The sequence below is a fragment of the Giraffa tippelskirchi genome, chromosome 2 (assembly GCF_054371585.1).
Source record: "Giraffa tippelskirchi isolate mGirTip1 chromosome 2, T2T-mGirTip1v1.2.pri, whole genome shotgun sequence".
NCBI lineage: Eukaryota > Metazoa > Chordata > Mammalia > Artiodactyla > Giraffidae > Giraffa > Giraffa tippelskirchi.
Window position 1 is genome coordinate 225,728,178 of NC_137276.1, and position 15,817 is coordinate 225,743,994.

General features: G+C 43.4%; 1 protein-coding gene across 1 annotated transcript in view; it reads right to left on the reverse strand.

Moving 5' to 3' along the window:
- Positions 1-297: 297 nt before the first annotated feature.
- MIS18A (MIS18 kinetochore protein A) overlaps positions 298-15,817 on the reverse strand; it is a 61,630-nt gene continuing 46,110 nt past the window's right edge. The window contains exons 7-10 of the transcript XR_014073491.1: positions 12,546-12,643; positions 9,934-10,088; positions 5,956-6,117; positions 298-404 (exon numbers count right to left, since the gene is read on the reverse strand). The gene's annotated coding sequence lies outside the window, so the exon portion shown is untranslated. The remainder of the gene's footprint in view (positions 405-5,955; positions 6,118-9,933; positions 10,089-12,545; positions 12,644-15,817) is intronic.

Consider the following 15,817-nt stretch of genomic DNA (forward strand, 5'->3'; position numbering starts at 1 on the left):
GCATTCAATCCATTGACATTTCTGACAATGCCAGATCCATCAGCCAGAACCTTAGAGGGTAAGAGAGCTGGATTTAGACAAAGTCACAAGGGTCCTAGTTAAGATTTCGTGCCACATCTTCCCAATATTTTTTTTTTAAACAAAAGGTTGACCAGTGACTCTTATTTTCTTCTATGAGCTCTCAGGTTTTAAAGGTTTTTGGTCTTCCAAAACAATTTATACTTACTAAGAAGTGGCGCATGTATCCTAATCACATACTAAGGCATAATTTTTACTAAACTTAAAAAAAAATCCTACCGTGTAGCACAGGGAGCTCTGGTCAATGTCATGTGGCCTGGATGGGAGGGGAGTCTGGGAGAGAATGGACATATCCGTATGTATGGCTGAGTCCCTTTGCTGTCCACCTGAAACCATCACAACATTGTTAGTCAGTTATCAGTTCAGTTCAGTTCAGTTCAGTCACTCAGTCGTGTCCGACTCTTCGCGACCCCATGGACCACAACACTCCAGGCCTCCCTGTCCATCACCAGTTCCCGGAATTTACTCAAACTCATCTCATACACTAATATAAAATAAAAAGTTTAAAAAAACAAATAAATAAAATGTTTCTGGGGAAAAAAAAATCCTGAAAAGAAACACATAAACCCCAATCACCATATCTAAGAATAAAAGTCTTAACAGTCTGAGAATTCTAGGTAAGGAAACATGGATTCAAAAATACTCATAGAGACATCAGCAATATCAGTAACAGTCCAGGGAGCCGAGGGCTGAGCGTCAGGATCCTGGAGTCCAGTCCACTCCCCCGGTGTGCAGAATCAGGAAGACACTCACCTGCTCGTGGCCTTGGTCTCCTCATGGGAAAATCACAGGCCCTTCTGAGAGCTTCTGATTCAACTGGCCTAGAGTAGGATCCAGGTCCCGATCCTTTTTAAAGTTTCCCAGATGATTCTGATGGGAGTCTAAGGGTTGAGACCACTGGATGAACAAAATCTAGTCCTGCCAGAGCACAGCGGGCCGGCCTGTGTCTGGTAGCTGAGTCCAAGGTGCTGAAGGGGGAACACCTGGGACCCTGTAGGAGGAAAGGCAGCTGGGGGAGGCAGGTAGGGCCATCGGGGGCGCAGTAAAGGGGGCCAAGCAGTGCCTGGAGGTTGCAAATGTTGGCTCCCAAGGGGCTTGGGCCACCTGGTGAGGCCAAGCAGAAGAGTTCTTGGCCACTCTGACATGACTCATCACGTCAGCGACAGCCAGAGCCTAATGTGATTTGAAAGCCTCTGAAGGGAACATTGCAAATCAGGGTCACAGGCAGGACCAGTCAGCAGTCTGGTCTCCAGGCTTGCTCACTGACCCTCCTGCCCTGCCCCATGGGGCATCTGCCCCCTGCACTTACCGTGCCGGGGCTGAATCATTTTTCCACCAAAATTGACAGAGAGGCAGCATCGTGGGGCAACATTTGCAAAGTCTCTCTGACTCTGGCTTTCCCACTAGCTGCCCCTGAACAGGAAAGATGGGTGGCTTCCCTGCAAGGCTGGTTTCCCAGAAAATGGGACCCTGATAGGCCAAGAGGCGAGGGGTAAAGGTGTGAGGTGGGTGCAGGGTTGGGCCATGTACTAATAATGTCTACTAGAGAATAGTTCAGGATTTAAAGGAGGCCAGGGTAAGGCAGGCTATGTCACCCTAGCTCTAGAGGGAAGGCAGAGGCTAGCTGAATTCAGGTGTCTTCTTTTTGTTGGGACATAAACTGTTCCCTTTCTCCTTTGCCCTTTGTCCTGGAGAGGATTAAAAAGAGCCTCCTGGACTAGAGCTATCTTCCCTGATAGCTCAGTTGGTAAAGAGTCCGCCTGCAATGGAGGAGACCCTGGTTCTATTCCTGGGTCAGGAAGATCCTAGAAATATGATAGGTCCTTCTCCACTCCAGTGTTCTTGGGCTTCCCTGGTGGCTCAGCTGGTAAAGAAACTGCCCGCAATGTGGGAGACATGGGTTCGATCTCTGGGTTGGAAACATCCCCTGGAGAAGGGAAAGGCTACCCTCTCCAGTATTCTGACCTGGAGAATTCCATGGGCTGTATAGTCCATGGGGTCACAAAAAGCTGGACACAACTGAGCGACTTTCACATTCCTGGATTATTCTGATTAGCCATTAGTCACCTATTTCTCTGGCATGTGATGATCTTTTTTTTTTTCATGATTAGAGTGATTTAGATACCTGAACCAAAAATGGAAAGACACAGTTTATGTTGTGTGATGGTAGGTTTTCCCATTTATTTGAAACTGTGTTCAGTTACTCAGTTGTGTCTGACTCTTTGCAACCTCATGGACTGTAGGCCACCAGGTTTCTCTGTCTGTGGAATTTTCCAGGCAAGAATACTGGAACAGGTTGCCATTGCCTACTCCATGAGATCTTCCAGACCCAGGGATCGAACCCACGTCTCTTGTATCTCCTGCATAGGCAGGCGGATTTTTTTTTTTTTTTTACCACTAGCACCACCTGGGAAGACCATTTGAAACTCTAGGTGAATAAAAAGATAGCAAGATTGGATATCAAAGTTCAGACTATAATGAGAAATCTAAAATTCTAAGGAATTTCCAAAACTTTACCATGCCACCACCATAAAAATCATTGTGTGGCTCCCAGAGTAATGGAAATAAGAGCAAAAATAAACAAATGGGAACTAATTAAACTTAAAAGCTTTTGCACAGCAAGGAAACTATAAGCAAGGTGAAAAGGCAGCCTTCAGAATGGGAGAAAATAATAGCAAATGAAGCAACTGACAAAGAATTAATCTCCAAAATATGTAAGCAGCTCATGCAGCTCAATACCAGAAAAATAAACAAACCAGTTAAAAAATGGGCCAAAGAACTAAACAGACATTTCTCCAAAGAAGACATACAGATGGCTAACAAACACATGAAAAGATGCTCCACATCACTCATTATCAGAGACATGCAAATCAAAACCACAGCGAGGTACCATCTCATGCCGATCAGAATGGCTGCCATCAAAAAGTCTACAAGCAATAAATGCTGGAGAGGGTGTGGAGAAAAGGGAACCTTCTTACACTGTTGGTGGGAATGCAAATTAGTACAGCCACTGTGAAGAACAGTGTGGAGATTCCTTAAAAAACTGGAAATAGAATTGCCATACTACCCAGCAATCCCACTGCTAAGCGTACACACCGAGGAAACCAGAATTGAAAGAGACGCATGTACCCCAACTGGAAAATCCAATGGACGGAGGAGCCTGGTGGGCTGCAGTCCATGGGATCTCGAAGAATTGGACATGACTGAGCGACTTCACTTTCACTTTTCACTTTCATGCATTGGAAAAGGAAATGGCAGCCCACTCCAGTGTTCTTGCCTGGAGAATCCCAGGGACGGGGGAGCCTGGTGGGCTGCCATCTATGGGGTCACACAGAGTTGGACACAACTGAAGCAACTTAGCAGCAGCAGCAGCATGTACCCCAATGTTCACTGCAGCACTGTTTACAATAGCTAGGACATGGAAGTAACCTAGATGTTCATCAGCAGACAAATGAATAAGGAAACTGTGGTACATATACATGATGGAATATTACGCAGCTATAAAAAAAGAATACATTTGAGTCAGTGCTAATGAGGTAGATGAAACTGGAGCCTATTATACAGGGTGAAGTAAACCAGAAAGAGAAACACCAATACAGTATATTAATGTGTGTGTATATATATATATGGAATTTAGAAAGATAATAACGATGCCCCTATATGCAAGACAGCAAAAGAGACACAGATGTAAAGAAGACTTTCAGACTATGTGGGAAAAGGTCAGTGTGGGACAATATTAAAGAACAGCATTGAAACATGTATATTACCGTATGTAAAATAGATGACCAGCACAAGTTCGATGCATGAAGCAGGGCACTCAAAGCTGGTGCTCTAGGACAACCCAGAGGGATGGGGTGGAGAGGTAGGTGGAGGGGGTTCAGGATGATGGGACACTCATACACCCATGGCTGATTCATGTCAGTGTAGGGCAAAAACCACCACAATATTGTAAAGTAATTAGCCTATAATTAAAATAAATAAACTAATTAAAAAAAAATCACTGTGTGGGATGTCAGCAAACGTGATGAATCAGTGGGAATTCCTTGGTGGTTCAGTGGTTAGGACTTGGTGCTGTCACTGCCAGGGCCTGGGTTTGATCCTTGGTTGGGGAAGTAAGAGTCCACAAGTCTCATGGTACAGCAAAAAAAAAAAAAAAAAATAGTGGCCCAAGAATCTCTGAAATACTACTTCTCCATAAAAACACTGGCAAAAATTGTCAGAATCAAATGTTGCAAAAACATAAATATTAGTCAAAGGCTAGCAGCAATCCAGGTACATTTATAAAGAAAAAATGGCTGAGTCTTGGTAAGAACAGAGAGCTTTGTAGCATTTTAACTTGCTGTAGTCCCATCCACTCATGAAAACCAATAGCTCACAGTCACAGTGAAAATCAGCAGACTGGCAGCCATTGAAAAGGGCCGAACAGGGTTGGAACTCCTTCAAAGCCCCATTTCTAGAGAACTATCATTATTTGACCAGTCTGGTGGCTCTGGAAAAACTTGATAGGGACACACGAAAGAGATAAAGTAATGAAATAGTTAATCCCACTAGGGGATAGTCAGTAAAGAAAAACATATGGGAGATCCCTGTAGGTTAATGATCACTCAAAAACGCAGGTTTATTTAACCATAAAGCCAAGCAGGCCTGCTTAGCAACAAAACTATGCAAGAGAAGCATGAGACCTGCCCCCAAACAATAAAAACAATGGCATGAGACACATATCCTGCCCAATGAGCTCAGCAAGTTAACGATTCCTAGCACATGCTCCTCTGCATGCATTGAAAAAAAATATATAAGGAAAAGGTGACATCATACTAAAACCTGAGATGGCTTACCATTTATAGCATAGGTTACTGCCTTTTTGCTCATTTCCATGGGCCATGACAATCCCGGCTTGACCATGTAGGGAGAAGAAAACTCCCACACCTGATATAGAGGAGGAGCTGATGACGGAAGCCTGACATCTACTCAAGAATGAGGAAGAAGGTGGCCTTTTCCCCCTCCCTACCTTTCCTTTGATTATAAAACTATAGCCCACTAAGTTCTCGGGGCACAGCACTCTTACCCACATGTAAGCTTCACAATTCTAATAAATCACCTCTTATCTATCACTTTGCCTCTCACTGAATTCTTTCTGCTCTGAGACATAAAGCACTGGAGCTCCTCAGATCCCCTGAAATGTCACCTAGTGTTTTCAGACTTACTAACAAGACTGTCTTTATTTGACATGACTCAGAGCTCTCCAAATGCAAACAGGTTTTGTTTTTTCCTCAAGACAGTTATCAAAAATAATCAGAGACAGTTGTTCAACAGCATGGCTGCCAGAGACAGTAGGGGCAAACAATAAGCCAATCAAAAAGCTTAAAAGGAAAGGCAGGGGAATGAGTCATTCAGACGGCACTTTGCAAAAATCTGACATATTCCTGGCTCTGGAGAGCCACACACATGCATAGGACTGTGAGCACGCCCAGAGCTGCGTCACGGTCAGGTAAGAACTGGAAAGGTCTCAAGCTCTCAACTCTGACTGACCTTGAAGCTCTCTGAAAGCAAGAAATAAATGCTAAGGCAAAGTTGTAAACTACTTACCTGAGTGTTGAAGATACACCCTCCAACACACATACACAGAGCCCCTCACAAACTTAGAGACCTATTGGTTCTGGGCACTTAAGGAACCTCTGTTCAATCATTAGGATACTGCTAAGGTAAATGAGCAGAGGTTTCATGGCCATCCATGACAAAGAATATAGACTTCACAGAATTAATTCAGAAAAGTCACTAAACAAACAACAAAAACAAATCTTAGAGAAGGGAGAGAATCTGCTTCCCAGAGTTGGCACATTATATTATCTAAAAAATTCAGTTTAACCTATGGCCTACCTCCATCCACGGGATTCTCTCAGGCCAGAATGCTGGAGTGGGTTGCCACTTCCTTCTCCAGGGGATCTTCCCGACCCAGGGATCAAACCCAGGTCTCCCGCATTGTAGGCTTTACCATCTGAGTCACCAGGGAAGACAGCTATTCAACCGCTAGGTATATATCTAAGGGGAAAAAAAAATAAGTTCACTCAGAAACATGTACAAAAAGTAATCCTAGGAGCCTACTCACAATAGCCAAAAAAAAAAAAAAGGAAATAACTCAAATGTTCATCAAGAGATAAATGGATAAATACAACGTGGTATATGTTGTTATTCAGTCGTTAAGTCATCATGTCCAACTTTTTGTGACCCCATGGACTGCAGCATACCAGGCTCCTCTGCCCTTCACTATGTCTCAAAATTTGCTCAAATTCATTTAGCCAATGATGCTATCCAACCATCTCATCCTCTGCTACCCCTTCTGTTGCCTTCGATCTTTCACAGCATCAGGGTCTTTTCCAAAGAGTCAGCTCTTCACATCAGGTGGCCAAAGTATTGGCGCTTTAGCATCAATCATTCCAATGAATATCCAGGGTTGATTTCCTTTAGGATCGGCTGGTTTGATCTCCTTGCAGTCCAAGGGACACTCAAAAGTCTTCTCAGTCAGCCTTCTTTATGGTTCAGGTCTCACATGTGTACATGACTATTGGAAATGTCATAGACTATACGGACCTTTACTGGCAAAGTCTCTGCTTTTAAATATACTGTCTAGGTTTGTCAGGTTTTCTTCCAAGGAGCAAGCATCCTTTCATTTCACGGCTGCAGTCACCGTCCGCAGTGATTTTTTTTTTTTTTTTTTTTTTGAGCTTCCCTGGTGGCTCAGAAAGTAAAGAATATGCTTGCAATGCAAGAGAACTGGGTTCAAGATCTCCTGCAGGAAGGAATGGCTACCGACTCCAGTATCCTTGCCTGGAGAATTCCATGGACAGAGGAGCTTAGCAGGGTTGCAAAGAGTCAGACATGCCTGAGAGACTAACAAGGTACATGGCGTGGCCAAAAACTTAAAAATTAAAAAAATTGTAAACTTGGTTGTGGTGATGGTTTCACAACTTTGTGAATGGATTCAAAACCATTGAATCATATACTTTAAATGGGTAAATTCTATGGTACATGAATTATATCTCAATAAAGCTGTTATCAGAACAAACAAAAAAATGGTGGCCTTAAAATTTGTCTTTCCTTTCTCCTTCTCTACAGGGTATTTACCAGAGGTTAGAGGAATCATCAGAAACCTAGAGATCATCATTTTATCTTGTCTAACTTTGACTTACGTAGCAATTTGAAAACAGAAGACAGCCACAAAGGGGCAATTGTCTAAATTCCCTTAACATTTACGTCCTATGCAATCAGAGAATAGCTCAGTTTACAAAAAAGCAACAGGTTGTTTTAAACAGGTCAGAATTTAATTATTTTCCTGGATGAATTCTTTGTTTTCTAAATAAAGGCCTTCCTGAATCAAGGACTCCAAAGAGTTCAGCTCAGTTCAGCGAGCACTTCGGTTCTTTTCTTTGCAAATGACCTATTTAGAGATGAATCGCATTTCTGAGTTTTCCTCTGCAGTTGTTTTTAACCCAAGGTCTGTGCACGTCATTATTCGGTAATCTTCAGGGGCTGGGGTGGGAGACCGAAAGAAAAGAAATAACAAATTAATTGTATCTTGTAAGAAACTATTGTTTGAGGGTTTGCTATTTTGTTGATGGGGGAAAAAAAGTGTTTTCTGCAATGATTTAAGGAATCATTGACCAAAACTGCCCTCCATAGTCAGGCACAACAGTAACAGCTTGCCTGAGCTGTCTCACAACAGGTTTGTTGTTGTTTAGTCACTAAGTCATGTCTGACTCTTTGCGACCCCATAAACTGAAGCACGCCAGGCTTCTCTGTCCTTCACTATCTCCCTGAGTTTGCTCAAACTCACGTCTATTGAGTCAGTGATGCTATCTGACCATCTCATCCTCTGCTTCCCCCTTCTCCTCTTGCCCTCTATCTTTCCCTTCATTAGGCTCTTTTCCAATCTGATGCAAAGAGCTGACTCACAACAGGAGGTCCTGATAAAGAACCAGGTACTGCCAGGGGAAACTAAGCAGGAGAATTTGAGAAGGGCCAAAAGGAGGAGGGAGGAGACGATCAACCTCCCAGAATCCTTCACACTGGAATCCATCTTGGCTGAGAGATGTATACAGCACCAGGAAGGACCTTGGGTTCCCTTACCCGGCTGCTCTCTGCCCAAGCCCCCTTCCCAATAAAATCTCTTGCTTTGTCAACACATATGTTTCCTTAGACAATTCATTTGTCCAAGTGTTAGACAAGAACCCACTCTTGGGATCTGAAAGTGGTCCCCCTTCCTGCAACAGTATAATCAAAATGACTAGCAATAGACAAGGAATTTCAGGCTCACTGGCTTTTTTTTTTCTGTTTGTTTTGTTTTTAAATTTTGTTTTGTTTGGCGGTGCCAGGTCTTAGTTGTGGCATGTAGGATCTAGTTCCCTGACCAGGGATCAACCTGAGCCTCCTGCATTGGGAGTGCAGTGTCTTAGCCACTGGGCCACCAGGGAAGCCCCTTACTGTTTTAAGCTTAGGGACAGAGAATAAAGTATGTAGCAGTCACACGTTCGGTTCTGGCCAGAATCACTGAGGTTTCTTCTCTGTAATTGCTTGACCGTAGCCATCAGTTCTGTGCTACTTATTTTACTATTTTTGGGCACACATAATCATTTTGCTGGGAGTTGTGACCCAGGTCATCTAATCTTGCAGGGAAGGATCTGTGGTTTGATCTCGGGTTGTAAGCATAAACTCCAGACTGGAGTGGCTGGGGTTCACAATGATCCCCCATGGCCTTGCTCTGCTTCCATTTTGCCCCTGGCAACAGTCATTTGTTCCTATGGGGAAGATTTTGGATTCAAAGTGGGCCAAAATTGAAAAGAAACACAAAGTTACGGGTTAGGGTTAACCTGGAGCAGCACTCTTCAAAACTGTCAAAGTAAACAAAAACAAGGGAAGTTTGGAAACTCATAGTCTAGAGGAGCCTATGGAGTCATGACTACTAAAAGTAATCTGGTGCCTGGTGGGATGCTGGGACAGAAAATGACACTGGGTAAAAACTAAGGAAATCTGAATAAACTATGGAGGTTCGTTAGCAGGAAGGTGTCAATATCAATTCACTAGCTGTGATTATGCATCATAACAGTACTAACAATAAGAAACTGGGTGTAGGAAATCTTGCTAACATTTTTTCAACTTTTCAGTAAATCTGAAACCATTCTAAAATTAAAAGCTGATTTAAAAGAGTAAAATAAACAGAAGTATAGAGACTGAAAGTGGTTGAGTTTGAGCGCTATAGCACCACCCTAAGAAGTGATCCGTGTGATTCTGCTGTGGGGTTCCTGCAGTAGCCCTAATTCCTGCTCAGCGTTAAGGTCTTTCCTCGATTCTGCACTGAAACCACACTCTTCTCTAGCTCCTTCCCCTGTCCTGTATGGCTTCCTTCACTCCCTTTCTCCAGAGTCTACCCTCAATAAACCTAGAGCATCAGAATCCCTGCTTCAGGGAACCCAGTCTAAGATGTGTACATAATCCTTCTCGACATAGACACCATGCAGACACTATCAATATATGACTTGATACATGAGGTGAAATCTATTCAATATCTCTCCTGGACATAATACTAACAAATAGGAAAGATTACATCAGCACAAAAGGGAAGATCAACACAGAAGCTAGAAGTCTAGATGATCTGCCAAGGGCTTCTCCAGTGACTCAGTGGTAAAGAATCTCCTGCCAATGCAGGAGATGCCAGTTCAGTCCCTGGGCCAGGAAGATCCCCTGGAGTAGGAAATGGCAACCCACTCCAGTATTCGAGCCAGGAAAATTCCGTGGACAGAGGAGCCTGGCAGGCTACAGTCCATGCGGTCACAAACAGTCAGGCAAGACTGAGTACCTCACCTCTCACTCACTCCCTGCAAAGACAAAGGAAAGTAAGCAGTCTTGTGACTTCGTTGTTGAGACACAGGGTTTAGGTATGGTTTGGAGATCTGTCTGTTCTTATTTCTTCTTCCTCAGTCCACCGTTTAGGGCAAGTGTTTCTGTAGAAAGGACGCCTGCAGGATAAAGTGAAAAAAGGTGAAGTTAAAAAAGTACATCTTTACTCCAAGAAGCTGTCATGTCTAATAGCTGAATGCTTTTCTCACACTCCTTGGCTGGGTGAGCTAGTTAAGGAGTTGGTGCACTCTCTTAAGAGCATCAGGGAACTGGCTGCAGTTGGGCATCTTTCTTACTAAATATAACCTTGCTTTTCTCCATCCTATTGTTTAATGCCAGCTTAGTTTTACCAAGAAAAAAAAAGGAAGAGTTTTGGGTAGGAAATGGGAAAGACTGCTGAACTAAAACTCAAAATAATGGTGACAAAAACTGAATCTATTTATCTCACGTGTAAAAGTCCAGGCTGGGAGCATGACTCTATGGTATCGATCTCTAGGGGGTACAAACTTCTAGTACTTTGTTGATCTATTAACCTTACAGTGTCACTCTTGTCCACCGATGGCCTGGCACACTGCTACATTTCAGCTACCTGGAGGTGGGAAAGGATAGTGGGAAAGGGCAGGATCTGCCCTTTCCTTTTAAAAGAATGATCTGGATCACATATCACCTTGGTGCACTTTGCACTGATGGAGAGCTAGATCCATAGCCATACCTAACTACCCGGGAGATTGGGAAAGGGAGGGTTTAATGTGAAAGTTGGGGTCTTCCCAGATGGCACAGTGGTTAAAGAATCTGCCTGTCAATGCAGGCGAGGTAGGTTCAATCCCCGGGTAGGGAAGATTCCCTGGAGAAGGAAATGGCAATCCACTCCAGTATTCTTCCCTTGAAAATTCCATGGACAGAGGAGCCTGGCGGGATACAGTCCATGGGGTCGCAAAGAGTCAAACATGACTGAGCACGCATGCATGCACTTTGAAAACGTGAAAGCCATGAGTCCAGCTAAAAATTGGGCATTCTATTTCTGAGAGAAAAAAGAGAATGGCTATTGGGGGACAGTTGTTAGAGAGAGAGACCAGGAATGTAGGTAATGGCCTGAGAAAGGCACTGTCCTTTTTAGGGACACTGAGCTGACTTAAAGGTCTCAAATACTCCCATTTAATGCCTCTGGTAGGTTATATTACTGTTCACTAAAGCCTGTCTTCCTCTTGCGGGGTCCCACTCCCAACCATCAACTTTCTTTAGTTATGAGATGGGGGTAGAAGTGATGTGTCTCACTTTTAGGCAGAAGTTTAAAGGCCAGCATATGGTTCATGGCCTCTCCCCTCCCTCTGCTGAGAGACCAATGATGTTCTAGACAGAGGCGGCTCCATCAGCCTTTGAACTGCAGAGGATATGAGCAGAGCCTTGGTTGACCTGAGATGAGCTTGCAGCATGAGTGAGAAATAAATTTTGATGTTGTTGCAAGCCACAGAGGTTGCCAGGTTGTTGCTATATATATAACACCTAGCCTGACAGATTCAGCATTCCTGTCCTCCTGCCAAGGGAATCTTTCTTCAAAGAGTACAGCACCATTGCCATAAGCATAACAGTACTAATGGCTGCCTTTTACTGAACACTTGAGCTAAGCCCCAAGTATTTTATTATCATTAAACTTCACTTGGGTTTGAGAATCAAACCCCTTTACAGATGGCTCCTAATGCTTTCACCTTATAATTCATCACCAAAGTATACACAGTTTACTGCTCATTGAAACAACTCTATCTGATGAATCCTTTTATAAAACAATAATATTTGGAAAATAAGCCCTGCCCTTAAAGCCCTGCCTTTTTCTAGTTTAGCATTTTCACAAATAACAAAACTATAAAATTAGATTCTTAATAATTAGAAAAATGATAATGTTAATGGTTTTATTGTTAACTACCTAACATTAAACAGACAGAATACTTTGCAAGTAAGGAAAGAACCCTAAAAGTAGTTAAAATGAGAAAGACATTCTAAACCGACTTAATCAAAAGCAGAGAGGCAGGGAGGCCCAGGGGTTCATTGGCTTTATGATATTGCTAAGGACTCAGATGCTTTCCACTTTCTGTCTCCCATCCTTAGAATGCCAGTGATGTCTCCCCTCATGGTCACAAGGAGGCTGCCACTGCCTCAAGCACCACATATGACAGTATTTGTCAAAAAAAGAGAAAGGTGCAAATATCCGTTTACAAAATAAATAAGCCATAGGGATGTAATATACAACATGGTGACCATAATTAATAATACCATATTGTACATTTGAAAAGTTGCTAAGAGAGTAGATCTTAAAAGTTCTCATGAGGAGGAAAAAATGCATGCCTGTATGTGGTGATGGATATAAATAGGCTTAATGCAATATATATTCTTATATCAAATTATTATGTTAGACAGCTGAAACCAATGTTATGTCAATTAGATTTTAATTTTTCAAAAAAAATTTTAAAAAGGGAAAAAAGCAGGTTCTCCTCACTCATCTCTTTTCCTGAGGCTAGAAAGCCCTTTTCTGAAGCCCCCATGGTAGGTCCCCTCCTGTGTCAGTGGGCACCTTGCCATACCTGGCCACGTGAAGGACGAAAACAGCAAGGTTCTGTCACTTTCAGCCTCCATCATGGGAATGTGTGCAGCCAAATTAGTCAGGAGATCGTAGGCTCTGCTGTGGTAACAAACATCCCTAAATCTCAGTGGCTTAACACACTCTTCTGCCAAAAGTCCATGGAGTCTGTCAGAGATCCGGGGTGCACCATCTATAACACAAGTCCGCCTCAGGCCCTGTCACAGGGGAAGAGGCGGCCGGAGGCCCACATATCAGCTCCTCTTTGCTTCAACCTGGAAGTAATTTATGTTACTTCCACCTACTTTATTTTTTTAATTAATTAATTGTTTAGTTTTGGCTGTGCCGGGTCTTCGTTGCTTTGCTCATGCCTTCTCTAGTTACTTCGCTGGTGGCTCAGATGGTGAAGCATCTGCCTACAATGCGGGAGACCCAAGTTCAATCCCTGGGTTGGGAAGATCTCCTGGAGAAGGAAATGGCAACCCACTCCAGTACTCTTGCCTGGAAAATCCCATGGACAGAGGATGCTGGTAGGCTACAGTCCATGGGGTCGCAAAGAGTCGGACACGACTGAGTGATTTCACTTTTCTCTAGTTGCCGCAAGTGGGGGTTACTCTTCATTTGCATGGGCTTCTCTTATCGGGGCGCACAGGCTCTAGGGCATGTGAACTTCGGTAGTTTCAGTCTGTGGGCTCAGGAGTTAGGGTTCCCGGACTCTAGAGCGCAGGCTCAGGAGTTGTGCTACATGGGCTTAGTTGCTCTGCAGCGTGTGGGATCTTCCCAGATCAGGGATTGAACAATGCCATCCTGCATTGGCAGATGGATTCTTATCCACTGTGCCACCAGGGACATCCCTGCTTCCACCTAGTTTATTCATGACTCGTTCCACGACCCTGCCTTGCCGTGAGCAAGCTGGAAAGGAGGCAGGGACAGAGGAAGCTCTGTTCTCTGCCATGATGACTTTTCTCCTCTAACAAACAAAATTCAGCTGAGTAAATTTGAAGATCCAATTGGTTTTACTCAAGGATTCATGAGTTGGGCAGAACCTCATGCAGTAACTAGAGAAATGCTCAAAGAGGCTGTACAAAAATGCAAGGTTTTTACAGGCAGAAGGAGGGTGGGGCAAGGAAGCTATCAACAAAAGGAGGAAAATAAAAAGGACTATTTCAGGTCACCTTTCTTTGGGGGAGGGAGCAGGGGTGGGTGGAGAGAGCCCAGGAGACAGATTACCTCATTGGTTCTGACCAGATAGTTCCAGACTAGCCTATTAAGAATACATTCCTGAGGAAGGTCAAAATTGCAATTAGGGCAGAGATTAAATCTAGGTTGGATCTCAGGGGCTTTAGCACAAGTGATGCCATTTTGGGCTTGTGGTTTGCTCTGTAATATTCCTAATCACCCCTTCCTCTCAATCCTGCCTTTGCCCCTTCTTCACTCAACCCCCAATTCCGTCCTCACTGCACCCTGGTTTTTCTAGCCCATGCCACCCCTCCTTTCCTCAGAGACTCATGGGTTCCAAGTCTCTCTATAACCAAAAAGGGTAGGGGTTCCCTGCAGAGAGAGAACCAAGCACGGCTTTCTTGACAGAAGAGAAGCCATTGACAGTCTAAGCCATTTTGTGATCTAAGCCTGACCACAAGGCTCCTCCTTGAACAGGTCTCAGTAACAGAGATCTTAAGGGAACAAAAGAATGCAGGAACAAATGATATTGTCAGGCAAGAGAAGTAACAATAGCAAAGACTCCCAGTTGTAAAGACTTCAGTTCTGTTTCAGCCATAAAGATTAGCCTGAAGGCTCAACCACCAGATCACCTGGAACCTCGGGAGTGAGGATGTTGACCTTCTCTGACCCTCATGACTCTCATCAATTAAAGCTTGGATTCTGTCCACCACTTATGCTCCTTCATGAATATGCATATACCCTTAGCTTAAAACTGCCCCAATTTTGCTGCTCAGGGAGATAACATTTTGAGAAAGATCCCCAGTGTTCTCCTTACTTGCTGCAAGTAATAATAAAGTCTTTCTTCCCCTGATCCTTGACTTGGTTGTGTCTTCTGGCTGGTTACCCACCAAGAGGTGAACCCAGGTTTCAGGTAACACCCCCTGCATCTTAAGGACTGTACCACCTCCAAGGACTTCTCTGAAGTCAAAAGCATTCTTGCCTTTGACCATTGTTGCTGTCAAGAAGAGAGAGGGGAGAGTTTGGGTGCCATGGGGAGAAAAAGATGGACATTAGGAGTCTTCCAGATCAAGGTAGTTTGCTTTTTCCCAAAATGTCTAAATAATCATTCCAACCTCACATTGTGAGAATTAGTTCCTGGAAAATAACAACAAACCTTTCTTAGCTCTGCATAAGCTCAACTTCTAATTCCAGAAGTTTGATCAAACTCATGTCCATATCGGTGATGCTATCTAACAATCTCCTCCTTTGCCTACCTCTTCTCCACCTGCTATCAAGGTCTCTTCCAATGAAATCACCTCTTCGCATCAGGTAGCCCAAGTATTGGAGCTTCAGCTTCAGCATCAGTCCTTTCAATGAATATTCAGAGTTGATTTCTTTTAGGATTGACTGGATTGATCTCCTTGCTGTCCAAGGGACTCTGAAGAGTCTTCTCTAGCACATTCTCACTAGTTATCTATTTTATACATAGTAGTGTATGTATGACTGCCAGAGTCCAGCTCCAGCAGCCAGGGAAACGCCCTGAAGGGATGAACGGGGTCGGTGAACAAAAATGATGCAGTCTCTTGCTCAAAGCACTGGGCTGCATGTTTATTTGAAGCATCAAGTTTTCTTTTATACTTTTACAAAAGCATTAGGTCAGAGGTGTGACATCTTCAGTTTCCCCTCACCCATATTTACTGTCTCCATAAATCATTGTTGTCCTTCAGAGTTTCTTCTTAAGTGTCCCTGTGATAACATTGTAACTCAAGTTTGTCTCTGGGCTGTATATTACATTGCTCAGTTTATTTCTTATCTCTTTAAATCCTGCTATCCCCTAGTAACTTAAGCTTATCATCTCCTAAACAGGCTTTTGGCTATTAGTATCTCTAAAATACCTAGTTGCCATAAGCTATAGTAAAATATGCCAACACTACAACATACCTTAAACCTTTAGCTTCTAACTATTCTTAATTATTCCTAACCCCTAAACTCAGCAACTTCTTTTGCCATAAACATTCCCCTTACAGGCAGGTTTCAGATAACAATGTTTCCCATGGCCTCAAGCTGCAGCCTATGTGCTCACCCTGGAGCATTCTTTGTAAAGATCCTTGAACA